This window comes from Galeopterus variegatus, unplaced genomic scaffold (genome assembly GCF_000696425.1).
Source record: "Galeopterus variegatus unplaced genomic scaffold, G_variegatus-3.0.2 Scaffold504, whole genome shotgun sequence".
Lineage (NCBI taxonomy): Eukaryota > Metazoa > Chordata > Mammalia > Dermoptera > Cynocephalidae > Galeopterus > Galeopterus variegatus.
Genome location: NW_007726615.1, coordinates 374,296 through 388,531, shown reverse-complemented (window position 1 = coordinate 388,531; position 14,236 = coordinate 374,296). Strand labels below are relative to the sequence as shown.

The window sequence follows — 14,236 nt, the reverse complement described above, 5'->3', positions numbered from 1 at the left end:
GATTGAATTATGTCCCCCCAAAACTCCCTGAAGCTTGAATTGTGTCCCCAATGTTTTATGTATTAGAAACTTAGCCCCCACTGTGACTCTTATGAGGGAAGGAAATCCTATTATGGTAATTGAAAGGTGGAGCCTTGAAGATAAGTCTGATTGATCCTTTCTACATCAGGGTTTGCTATAAGAGAAAAATAGGTATATTTTACTAAAAACCACATGTCTAAATGTCTGTGGATTAACTTTTCTTCCCAATTTAAGGATGGAGAGTGAGGAGGAAACCCACAGAGAAACATCACATACCTCCTCCCCTGCCTTCCCATTTTCTTTTTGTCATACTCTACCTGTTACTGTGTGAATCTATCCAGTTATAAATCCTAAATTAAATGGTTGTCCTATATGAAAAGTCAACCTCACTGGATTAAGATATTTTGTGAATTGCAATTGAATAAGCTGCAACTAGGGGTACGTATAATACATGTCCCCACTCATTCACAACCAGCAAAGTAAAAATACCTGTAGTGGATTGAATTATGTCCCCGCAAAAGTCCCTGAAGCTTGAATTGTGTCCCCAATGTTTTATGTATTAGAAACTTAGCCCCCACTGTGACTCTTAAGAGGGAAGGAAATCCTATTATGGTAATTGAAAGGTGGAGCCTTGAAGAGGTGATTAGATTGTAGGACTGTGCAGTAGTGAATGGATTAAAAATGTTGGTCAAGGATGTGGTTCTGAGGGCTTTAAAATAAGAGGAGATTCTGTCTGTCTGTCTGTCCGTCTGGTGGTCAAGGATGTGGTTCTGAGGGCTTTAAAATAAGAGGAGATTCTGTCTGTCTGTCTGTCTGTCTCTCTCTCTCTCTCTCTCTCTGCTCTCATTGCTTCTACCATCTTGCAGTGTGAGCCCCCTGGGTCACTGTCACCACCACCAGATGGACTTTGGACTTCCCAGCCTCAGAAACTGTAAGCAATAAATTTTGTTTTCTTTGTAAATTACCATTTCAGGTATTTTTTTATAAGCAACAAACACGGACTAATACAATACCCAATCCATTTGAGTATTGTTATAGCCAACTTTTCTCCCTTGCATTAACAAAGCATAAAACAGTAACTATCAATGTGCACATAATAAAGTTGCTTCAGTGTTTTCAATTATAAGAACATGGAATGGTAAACATAATGTGTTAGAGATAATATCCTTTTTTTTTCTTTTAGGTTCAGCTTTTTATTTAATGTGTTACCAAAGAGGTTTAGTCAAAAAGACCAAAGCCCATGTCATCATCACACTCCTCAGATTCTTCTTTCTTTGCTTCTATTTTTTTCTCCCCAGCTGGGGCAGCAGCCAGAGGAGGGCAGGACCTCCTGCTGGTACAGCACCAGCTGCTGGAGTAGGTCTGCTAGTCCATACATTGTAGGTGAAGCTCCCAATGTCGACACTGGCCAGGGCCTTTGCAAACAAGCAAGGTCAAAAGGTTCAACATTTATACCAGCTCCTTTAATGAGGGCACTGATCTTATCCTCCATGATGGTCACCTCATCATTGTACAGCATGAGAGCTGAGCAGATGCGGGTGAGCTTGGAGACAGAGGCCATGATGAGGGCTAGTGGGGAGCTGGCACTTCCGGGATTGGTGCTAGTCACAAGATGAAGTGAGGACCTCACCCCAACATGACCGTAGCTTCCCCGGAAGGACTGAGTACCTTGGTGGCAGATGAGGAAATATATCCTCCATTATTATTCTCAAAACAATTACGAACAATAAGCAAATCACTGCTTACTGAAAATATTGGAGAAATTATTGTGGAACAACACATTTGCTATTTCCTGTAAGCAAAAGAATCCAAACTTACTTTTAACTCTCAGTTAAGGACTTAACTTCAATAGTATATAAATGCACATTTTCACAGGCTACTGTTGACATTCATTCATCAAACTGACTATCTATAAGCAAAGGCTTCTAATACCAGGGTATTCTACTAGTTACTGAGAATACAAAGTTGGTGGAACTTAACAAGAAGGAATCATGCAAGAAATAGTTCTAATGAAGTATCTGTAATTGCTATGAATACAGGCTACAATATATACAAAACAAAATTTTATAAAATTGAATCCAGCAATATAAAAAAAGAAATACATTATGTCCAAGTGTTTTCTCCCAGGAATGTGAGCAAGACTGGTTTAACATTAGAAAATCACCCAATGAAATGCAACATATCAATAGTCTAAGATAGAAAATAGATATGATCATCTCAATAGACGCAGAAAAGGCATTTGAAAAAATGAAACATTCTTTCATGATTTAAAAAGAACTTGAAGCAAACTAGGAATAGAAGAAAATGTCTTCAAACTGAAAAAGATAGAAAATAGATATGATCATCTCAATAGACGCAGAAAAGGCATTTGAAAAAATGAAACGTTCTTTCATGATTTAAAAAGAACTTGAAGCAAACTAGGAATAGAAGAAAATGTCTTCAAACTGAATAGGGCATCTATGTAAAACCTATTAATGACAACACCCCAGAACGTGAAATACTTAGAAATAAACTGAACAAACATATGTAAGATCTATATGATAAAAACTATAAAACTCTGATGAAAGAAATCAAAGGAGAATGAAACAAATGTATAGCTACATATACCATATTCATGGATTGGAAGATAACACAGCTAAAATGTCAATTCTCCCTAAACTGATCTGTAGAGTCAATGAAACTCTAATCAAAATCCCATCTGAATTTTTTTTGTAACAGAAATCAACAAGCTGGTTCTAAAATTTATAAAGAAAGGAAAAAGAATAAAATTAGAGGACTCACTAATTTCAAGACTACTATAGAGCTGTGCTCAAGGCAGTATGGTACTGGGTGAAAGGACAGACAGATCAACGGAACAGAACAGAGAATTCAGAACAGACATACTCATATGTGATCAACTGCTATTTTACAAAGGCAATTCAGTGGAAGAAAGACTTTTTTGTTTTTGTGACTGGTAAGGGGATCGTAACCCTTGGCTTGGTGTCGGTCGCACTACGCTCAGCCAGTGAGTGCACTGGCCATCTCTATATAGGATCTGAACCCACGGCCGCGGCGCTCCCAGCACCGCTGCGCTCCCATCACCGCACTCTCCCGAGTGAGCCACAGGTTCGGCCCAGAAAGATACCTTTTTGACAAATGGTACTAGAAAAATTAGATGTCCATATGCAAAGCAAACAAGCTCAACCACATACTTCACACAATATGTACAAATTAATGAAAAATAGATCATAGATTTAAATGTAAAACCTAAACTCTAAAAATTCTAGAAGAAAACATAGGAGTAAAGTTTTACATTCTCTTGTTAGGGAAAAATTGCTTACATATGACACTAAAAGCACAATACATACAAGAAAAACTGATAAACTGGTCTTCATCACAATTAAGAACTTCTGTTCTTCAAAAGACACTGTTAAGAGAATGAAAACATGCCACAAACTATGAAAAATATGTGCAAATCGCATATCTGATAAAGAACCTTTAATCATAATACACACAATTTTCAAAACTCTGCAAGTGAAAAGCAACCCAATTTTAAAAAATGAACAAAGATCTATGATGGCAAATAAGCACATTAAGAGTGCTCAGTAATATTTATCATGAAAGAAATGCAGATTAAAACCACAACGCAATAATTCTACATAGTCACGGGAGTGACCAAAGCAAATCAAAAACTAATACCGAGTACTGCCAAGTATGTGGAACAACTGGATTTCTTGTACATTGCTGTTGGCAGCACAAAATGATTCAGCTACTACGGAAAAGAGTTTGAAGTTTTTCATAATTTTAAACATAATTATTATACTACCCAGCAATTCCAGTCTTAGGTATTTACCCAAGTGGAACAAAAACCTATGTTCACACAAAATCCTATCTGAGAATGTTACACTAATTTAATTCATAATCATCCCAAATTGAAAACAGCAGCATCCTTCAATTAATTAATTCATACAATGGAATACTACTCAGTAATGAAAAACAAATAAATGACTGATACATGCAACAACATGGATAAATCTAAAATGCATTATGCTAAGTCAAAGAAGCTAGACTGAAAAGGCTAGATTTTTATATGATTCCATTTATATGACATAATTGAAAACTCTGACTGTAGGGACAAAAAATAGATCAGTGGTTTCCAGGAGTTAGGAGTGGTGGGAGGGGTTCTCTAAAAAGGCATCAGGGAATTTTGTAGGATGATGAAATTGTTCCACATTTTCATTCTAGGTGTTGTTACCTGACTGTTTGCATTTGTCAAAAACCGGAAAACTGTCATGAAAAAGGGTACATTTTACTGTATATAAATCATTAATTTAAAAAAGACATCATTAAGAAAATAAACAAGCAAGGCACAGTCTGGAAATATTTATAAGGTACATATCTGACTTGGGTCCAAAATGTACAAATAATTGTATAATCCAATAATATAAGCAATTTCTTTTAAAAATGGGCAAAAGACATGAGCAGATACTTCACAAAAGTATACAAATTAATAAATGCTTGCATGAAAAGATGCTCAACACCATTAGTCATCAGAGGACAGCACATTAAAGTGAAATGAAATACAACATAGTCAGAATGGCTAAAATTAGACACAAACCCCCTCTGCAACAACACCAATTGATGTCAAGGAGTGGAGCAAATGGAACTAAAGATGCTCAACACCATTAGTCATCAGAGGACAGCACATTAAAGTGAAATGAAATACAACACAGTCAGAATGGCTAAAATTAGACACAAACCCCCTCTGCAACAACACCAATTGATGTCAAGGAGTGGAGCAAATGGAACTTTCATACATTCTTTGTGGAAATACAAAACGGTTACAGCCACTTCGGAAAAGTTTGGCAGTTTCTTATAAAGTTAAAGCTATACTTCCAAGCAATCCCATTCCTAAGTATTTATCCAAGAGAAATGAAAATATATGTTCCAACAGACTTGTACCCAAATGTTCAAATAAGTTTTACTCATAACAACCATAAACTGGAAACAATCTACACATCCACCAACTGCTGAGGGACAAACTGGTATAGCCAAACAATGACGTATTACTCAGCAATATAAAGAACTGATGCTCACAACAATGCAGACAAATCTAAAAGCATTATGCCAAGCTTAAGACTACACAAAAGACTACAGACCGTATGAATCCATTTACAAGGCACTTTAAAAATAGCAAAACTAGTGACATAAAGCAACTTAGCGGTTGCTAAGGTCTGGGGATGGGAAGAGAGAATTGACTTCACAGGAATATAAAGAAACTTTTTTGGAGTAATGTAAATGTTCTTTATCAAAAATGTTGGTCATAGTCATGCAACTGTGTATTTGTCAAAATTTATTAAATTTTATACAAAATATAGGTGAATTTTATCATGTTTAAATTAAATCTTTTTTTAGACCTCTCCAAGTTCTCTTCATAACCACAGAACAATCAGAAAATAAAGACAAGGCAAACCAATTTTTTAATGACTCTTAAACCCCACTGTCCGGACACAATAACCACAATAAGTGTTTTGATGTATATCATCCTAGATATTTTTCAATGTAAATATTAACTTTTGGTCAAAACTAAAATAGAATAAAATTCTCCACAATGTTCAGGATCTTTTTAGAAATTCCAAACTATATCACAAACATATTTTCAATTCAATAAATTCAGCATGTACATTAAAAACAAACAAAAAAAGGCAAGTTACACTGTGATGCTCCTAGTTGTGAATGAACACCAAAACTTCCTACTGTGTAATGTCTTTTGTCACCATAAATTACGGGAACATTTGCAAAACTTCTTTTTATTAATATATCACTCAATTTAATTCACAGATCTTGGATTCTCTAAGGAATATAGTCTCCAATTTTGCTAAATAAAATTCAAGCAAATCCTTCATACAAATAGAATAAAACCTTTACTTTTGTGGGATGACAGGACAACTAGAAAAATAACAGTTAACACTAAATAAACATTAATAAAAGGACTTTTTGGAAAGGAGAAGGGATTATTTGTTGCCATCGACTATTTCTAAATTTAGAGGAAGATGCTGTACTCACATAGAAAAAGGGCCACAATTTAAACAGTTTTATTATTATTATTATTGTTATTATTATTATTATGAAAGAAAAAAGAAACCCCAGGGTCTAAAATGTAATGAGTGATCCTATTAGTTCCACCAGACTAAAATCATACAGTCTACGTATGTGGTCTTTTCAGCCACATCTGTCATGAACCATTTTTACATCACAAAATGCAAAATACTGAGCACTGATTTACTAGATGAGACTTGGGAATGTATTCATCATTTGATATCCCCCTAAAAGAAAAATTGGCTCATAAGAAGATAGGTGGCAGTTCGCTCTTTGCAGTATGCACTCAGGACTCAAGCATTTTAGGACTGAATCCTAAAATAATCCTAGCAACGAAGAGAGAAAATCATAATGAATAAGGATTAAGTAAAATGGAAAAATAAAATCCCACTCATGATTTCTTAAAATCCAAATATTTTGGTTGGCTAGAAAATATGAATCTATTATTAAAAATATTAAAATATGTAAAAATGTATATATAAAATACTAACCACATAGTAGATGCTCAATAAATGATACTCTCATTATTTTAAATACTTTATGGATCACATTTTTACTAAGCATTTTATAAAATGATCTTCCTTTCAAAAGCTCTTACAGCAATATAGAATTTTTTACTTAACATAAAATGTATACCTTTTATTTCATTACATTAATTATTTCTTTGATTTCTCTAAAGTCCACATTAATCCCTTTCTAGTAAATTTCTTTCCATAATGTTATTTTACTCATCAAAAAACCAGACCTATAATTTCTCCTATAAGAAAAGGTTGGCAATCAGTCCACATTTTTTAATGGAATAAATTTTAAAATATTAAAGGGTAATTGATTCTAAAAAACTCATTATATAATTCTACATTAGATAAATTATTTACAATGATTCTAAAACCACTAAAAAAGACCTGCATATTTGATATATAAACAAGCATCTAAATCTTATACACTTGTCAGTCTTTCAATAATGAAGTCGGGGAAATAAATTCACAGACACCCTAGTGAATTGGCAACTGTAAGTGACAGAAGCCCTTCTAAATCCTCTGTTTACACTGGGGATTAGTGGAGTAGATTTTGAGTTGCACACTGAACAGTCCATGGTCAAGGGAACCTGCTCCCTGTCAGCCCTCAGGGCATAAGGACAAAGCATGGTCCTGGTAGGAAGTGACCCATAAACGTATTCCTACCCAGGATTTATACAAAGCCAGTCTGCCTCATAGAAACTCCATATGACCATTAACTGGCCTGCAAGGCCTGCCAGGAGGCCTAATTACAGGTCTACAGAGCCCAATAACAAAAGCTGAAGGGCTTTAGCCTAGGGATGATCTGCTTTATACTGACTTGAGAGAGTCTATATAGAGGACCCAAAAGAAAGAGGTTTAGCTTTAAAATTCTCCCCTGAGATCCAGCATTGTACTCAAGTCTAGAAAGCCCACATGCAACATACTTCAGCTAGGCTTAAACATACCACTTTCTCAAAATTAACATTCAACTACTGTCTGCTTAACATCTGCTCAAACATGGCAAGTTGCTGTGATATTGTTAGACTCTAGCTGATAGCTTTCTTCTTACTAAATATTATTAGGGGTAAATAATAGCCTTTCAGATATAAATGTGTAGCTGACGCTATAACAAATAACTTATACTTTTTAAAAGCAATTTACCTAACAATTCTGTTTAGGAAGTGCTAATTTTATGTTTTTGAATTAACACAAAGCCAAAAACCATGTTCACTGTTGGAAACTGGAAGTTAGATTAATATTATCAATTTGATTTTGCATTACAGCTGTTCAATTTTATGTTGAATTTCTGAAGTTTGTTTGCATAAACCATGTTTGATGAAAACAAAAGTTCCAACCAATGTCTGAGTCAATTAAACTATTTAAGGTTTTATTCATCTGTTTCTTTTTAAAAGCACTATCCTTAATTCCTGATCACATCTAACTGTGTATGCATGCTGGTACAAAAGAGATACGTGGCTCAACCCACTCTTCTTTATCTCATAAAGCCACTCTGGTGATGACACAAAAATCTACTACTCCTACTAGCTAACAATTATGGAATGCTCAGCTATGTAGTAAGTGCTATTCTAAAGACTTTATTATATTAATTCACTTAGTTCTCATATGATGAAAACAAAAGTTCCAACCAATGTCTGAGTCAATTAAACTATTTAAGGTTTTATTCATTTGTTTCTTTTTAAAAGCACTATCCTTAATTCCTGATCACATCTAACTGTGTATGCATGCTGGTACAAAAGAGATATGTGGCTCAACTTACTCTTCTTTATCTCATAAAGCCACTCTGGTGATGACACAAAAACCTACTACTCCTACTAGCTAACAATTATGGAATGCTCAGCTATGTGGTAAGTGCTATTCTAAAGACTTTATTATATTAATTCACTTAGTTCTCATCAAAACTCTAAAAGGCACATATTACTATTATTGTTATTATTCTCATTTGTAAATGAAAAATTGAAGCTCAGCAGGCTTTAACAACTTTTCTGTGGTTTTATCAGTAAATAGTGGAGCTAGGAATGGCATCCAGGCCATCTGACTGAAAATTTAACCACCATACTATATTGCCTTTCATACTAATTGCTAACATTTACTGAATACTTACTATGTCCCAGGCACTGTTCTAAGTGTTTTACAAATGTTAACTCAATTTAACTCCATAACAACAATCCCATTAGTTATCTACTACTAATATCTTCATTTTACAGATGAGGAAACTAAAGGTCAGTAAAGGAGAAGTAATCTGCCCCAGCACAAAGTTAGTGAAGCCAGATATAAATTTAGACTACCAACATACGGACAAAAAGAAGTCTACGTGAGAAAAAAAAGAAATATGAAATCTACTTATTTATATGAAACAGAAATTAACTTTTCAATCGCTTGCTCTGTTTCTTTGGGTTTGCCCTAACATGAAAGCCTCTCACAATAAATCAGCCTATTTCTCAGAGTCACAAATCAGTGGTCAGAAAACTATAGAGAAAAACCTCTGACGGCTTTAAATCAGGGTAAAGCAGAGTAGCTTTCTATGCTCCCCAGAAACAGTATAAAATTATGAAAGCAATCTCATTTGTTATTCTTGGAATCACGAATATTTAATGTTAAGACTGGACTTTAGAGAAGTGTTAGAACTTCTAAGATCACATGGCTATGAAGAGAAAGGTTCAGGACTTGGCTTCCAGGTACTTTATGGGTAACTAAGAAAATAAAATCTCAGTTCAGCATGCTGCGGAAGAATTGGGATGGGGTGAGGTACTTATGGTTTATTCCTAAGGAAAGTTTATTACCTGGATATAGTGTGAATGTGCGTATAATTAATCTGCGTTTTTATAATACTTAACCAATATCTATCCCAAGAAAGGTCACTGAAATGCATGTCCATAGCTAGGTTTAAGATAAAACACTGATGATAATAAATCATTATCACTGATTTTTCAAAGTTACAAATTTAGCTATTATGAAAGCTCTATATGGTTAAGAAAAAGAACATTTTTTTTCTTGAATAAAACTTTAATCTTTTTGTATTATCAATAAAAAGAAACTCACTTCAGAATCAAAGGCTCATTTGAGGGTAGAAATGATTTTATCCTTAGGTAACTGCAGAACTAAGCATGACAGAATAACATGTGTATTTGGTAACATTTTCTATTGTCCGTCTATCTGCCCAGCATAACTCAGGGATTTAACCTACGGATAGAAATAGCTCAAGAGTCAGAAATCACTGGATATGAGTCTCAGTTGTCCCACTTATTATGTATGTAATCTTTCATAAGTCATTTGAGCTTTCAGGATATTTGTAAAATGGAGTTAATTAGCTCTCCATGCAGTGATGAGAGTCAAAGGATAAAAGATTTATCAAAATGCTTTGAAAACTATAAGACTGAATAGAAAGGGTTGTAGATATTATCCAGAAAAATGAAATATTATTACACAGAGATTTCTATGGTACATTGTTTTACCACACATGCACTAAAAGAAATTTCTACTTTTTCTTATAAGATTGGAAATATAAAGATTACATGCATTAATAATTCTATTAAAAGTAAAATATTAAGGAGACCAGAGAAAGTTGTCTCGAAAATTATGCGAGAAGTGCTGCCATCGCATGCTGACAAAAATATGTATGTTTTGGAAAAATCTGTCCTCCAAATCATTCTTCAGACCCATGAGCACACTTAACATAAGATGATACTGCATTTTTGCAGAAAACCTAGATTATGTTTGGAATGGTACTAACAAGTCTCAAAGTGCAACAATAAGAGTAAAAGTGATGGAGACAAAGATGTCTTTAACTAAACTAATGAGTTTTCTTCCCCCGTGTGTAATAATCATGTTTCATTATCTTTTCTGTCATGAACTATTTTAAAGTTTAAATATAAAATAGTCAGATTATATCATACATCTTCTGCTTTTGAAGCCAGGGAACTTTTTAGTGTATTTATTATAAAATCCATCAAAACAGTGGTTAAAATGAATATATCAGAATTTGATAATTTTCAGATATCTAGATCATTTGATTCTCTACAATAATTTATTCACCAAAGATTAATAGCTGAAATTTTATTTGGTATCATACTACTTTTGGTGCTGTTAAAACTGCTAGGAAAGAAACAGAAGTTTTAAAATTGGTTCCTGACCTTCAGAAGCTTATTTTACTGGGAAAATAAGTTTAACATTCATGAAACAATTAAATATTAGTAACAGTGGTGTATGAATAAGTATCAGCATGAATGGTGTGCACAGACAAGGATTAAAAGAATTCAAAAAAGGAGATAAAGATTATATGCTGGGATGGTCAGGGAAATCAAATAGAAACCTTATTTTAAGATGTGTCTTGAAGTTTTTAAAGAGGGGAAAAGGAAGGAGGAAAATATTTCTAGAAGAGAAAACACCATGAGTGAAGATACCCAGGCAGGAAAAAAAAAAAAAAAAAGGGTAACTCAAAGGACAGTGAGAAGAAGCACAGAATTGAATTCTAGGAAATAAAGTTAGAAAATTCTGTGGATCCACCATACAGAACCTTAAAATCTTAAGCACAGAAGTGAAAAACTGATTTTGTGAGGATCTGAGAGCCACTGAATAGTTTTGAACAAAGAGTAGCATTATCAAATCATGCCTGAGAAGGAATCATCTAGCAGTGGTGTTCACAAAAAGCAATACAGAAATAAACATTTTCCGGTGAAAACTATTTGCCAAGCTCTGAGCTAGGCACTTCACATGTTATAATATTTATCTTCACAACAATCCTACAAGGTACTTATTATCTTTCCCTCTTACAAATGAGAAAATTATGACACAGAGAAGTCCCCAAACCTAAATACTTTCAAACAGGTAACTTAAATGTGTGACATGATCCGGTTGAGACAATAGGAAACTGTTTTGTGTACTGCTGGTGTGAATGTAAAATGGTTCAGCCACTGTGGAAAAGTTTGGTGATTTCTCAAAAAGTTAAATGTAGAATTACCAAATGACCACACAACTACCCTCCTAGGTAAACACCCAAACAAAACCTGCCAACAAATACTCAAACAAGTATATGTATATTCATAGCAACACTATTCACAGTAGCCAAAAGATGGGAGCTTCCCAAATTTCCATCAATGGATGAGTGAATAAACAAATTGCGTATATACATACAATGGAATAGCATTCAGCAATAAAAAGGAATGAGGTACTGGCATACTACAACAAGTCTGTACCTCCAAAACACACTAAGTGAAAGAAGCCAGAAATAAAAGGTCACATACTATATGATTCCATTTATAAGAAATATGCAGAATAGAGAAATACAGACACAGGCAGACTGGTGGTTGTCAAGGGCTTGGAGATAAGCAACATGAGGAGAAACTGCTAGTAGGTAAAGAGTGGTAGAAATATTTTAGAACTAGATGGAGTTGGTGGTTGAACAACACGGTGACTGTATTAAATGCCACTGAACTGTTCCACTTTAAATAATTGTGACTAATTTTATGTTGTGTGAATTTCACCTCAATAAACTAATTTTTAAAAATTAGAGAACAGTAGTGAATTAGAAAATACACATCTGTCATACATGGTTTTTTTAAAACCCAATAACTCTGTTCTATAAATAATTGTGACTAATTTTATGTTGTGTGAATTTCACCTCAATAAACTAATTTTTAAAAAATAGAGAACAGTAGTGAATTAGAAAATACACATCTGTCATACATGGTTTTTTTAAAACCCAATAACTCTGTTCTGGCTAAATAGTAAACATTAAACTGCTCAAGGTCACAAGACAAGTAAGTGGTGAAGGCAGGGCTTAGGATATTTCCACTATTCATTAGTGTCACTCTGGAGAAGTAACAGAATTGAAGCAAGAAACCAATCAGGAGGTAATGGAATAAACTTTGGGTGAAATGTTTGGTGTCTAGACCAAGAAGATTGCAGGAGAAACACAATAAAGGGATAAATACAAAAAATATTTTAAAATCAGAATAATTAAGTTTGAGTGAATTACTGACAATGGAGAAGTCAAAGATTAAAAATTTCAAGGTTTTGAACCAAAGTACAAATATGTAATAGTTTAGTGCATATAAAATATGATTATAACAAATACAATAAAATCTCAGATTTCAAATTCATGTTTGGTCTGATATTCATGACACTCTATACTTATATTTTGCTTAATGTTATTTTATGTCTTTCAAAATCATACCATCAACAATCATGGCTAAATGCTCTAAATATATTTTAATTCTAACTCAATAACTAAATAATGTTTACTAATATAATCAGTGACAATGCAATTACTAAATATAAAACTTTCCTGAGACTCACAACAAAAGTAAAAGACTAAGTCTAATTAGTAAGATTTCTACATATGACCCATATATACCAAGTTATGCTAAACCTAAGGCCATAAATCCTGCCTCAAGAATCTGGCATAAGGCCTGAAGTCCTTCCCCATACCCAATTTTAAGGCCCCAAAGTTGAGGGTGATTTCCTTGGTAACTCAAGTGAACTCTAAAGGTACTACCAGACCTCCCTATCCAGTTACCTCAACTTTAGGACTAGGTTAGATTCTTTTTTTTTTTTTTTTTCCTTTTTGTCTTTTTTCGTGTCCGGCAACGGATCGCAACCCTCAGTGTCGTGCCCGTACCAGACTGGGACCGGCAATGGGATCGCAACCCTCGGTGCTGCGCCCGCACCTCGCTCAGCCAGTGAGTGGGAACCGGTCTGTATGTGGGATCCGAACCCTCGGTGGGAGCGCCGCCGCGCTCCCAAGTGGTGCACTGTAGCAGTGCGCCACCGGGCCGGCCCGGACTAGGTTAGATTCTAACTACAAGCCTTACCAGAATGTGTGCAAGTTCTTCTTATACCTCCTCCCTTTATTTTGTTTATTTTTAACAATACAATGAATACCTTCAATTCATCACCAAAACAGAGAATTAGAACCTTGACAGTAAGTTCTGTATGTGCTTATTTGCCCCCCCCCATCTATCCATCTGTCCCCTCTCCAAAGCCACAAGTTCTCACTAAAAAGGATACTTAATGTTTTTCAAAGGAGTTTAATATGTTACATCATTATTAGAAAGTAATATATTCATGGAACTGGCATCAGAAAGCAAAGTCTGGTAAAAATGGTTACTTATCTGGTGGCAATGAAAAGTAGCATAGTGTTTTTATAAAATAATTCAGCAAAAATGTATAAAATGCTGTTCTAAATACTAATACCTTCTATCCTCATATAGTCAATTCCATAGTAACTAATCCCAAGAAAATAACCTAAAATACGAAAAATACAATGTATGAGAGGATGTTCATTACAGTGTTATTGTTAAGAAAGAAAAGCTGAAGACAACAAAAGCTGAAGACAACAATTTCCCATTTTCAAGAAGAAAATGATTAAATAAACAATGCTACATTTAGCTTAGGTCTGTCCTTTACTTATCCTGGCCAAAAAGGTTGTTTTTTTTTTTTTTAAAGATGACCAGTAAGGGGATCTTAACCCTTGACTTGGTGTTGTCAGCACCACGCTCTCCCAAGTGAGCTAACCGGCCATCCCTATATAGGGATCCGAACCCTTGGCCTTGGTGTTATCAGCACCACAGTCTCCCAAGTGAGCCATGGGCCGGCCTTCAAAAAGGCTTTTAATTTGAAAA

General features: G+C 34.5%; 1 protein-coding gene and 1 pseudogene across 1 annotated transcript in view; both read right to left on the bottom strand.

Moving 5' to 3' along the window:
- The window catches only part of RSRC1 (arginine/serine-rich coiled-coil 1), a 347,320-nt gene that overhangs the window by 63,576 nt on the left and 269,508 nt on the right, over positions 1 to 14,236 (bottom strand). The gene's annotated exons all lie outside the window — the stretch shown is intronic.
- LOC103587931 lies at positions 1,240 to 1,582 on the bottom strand (annotated as a pseudogene).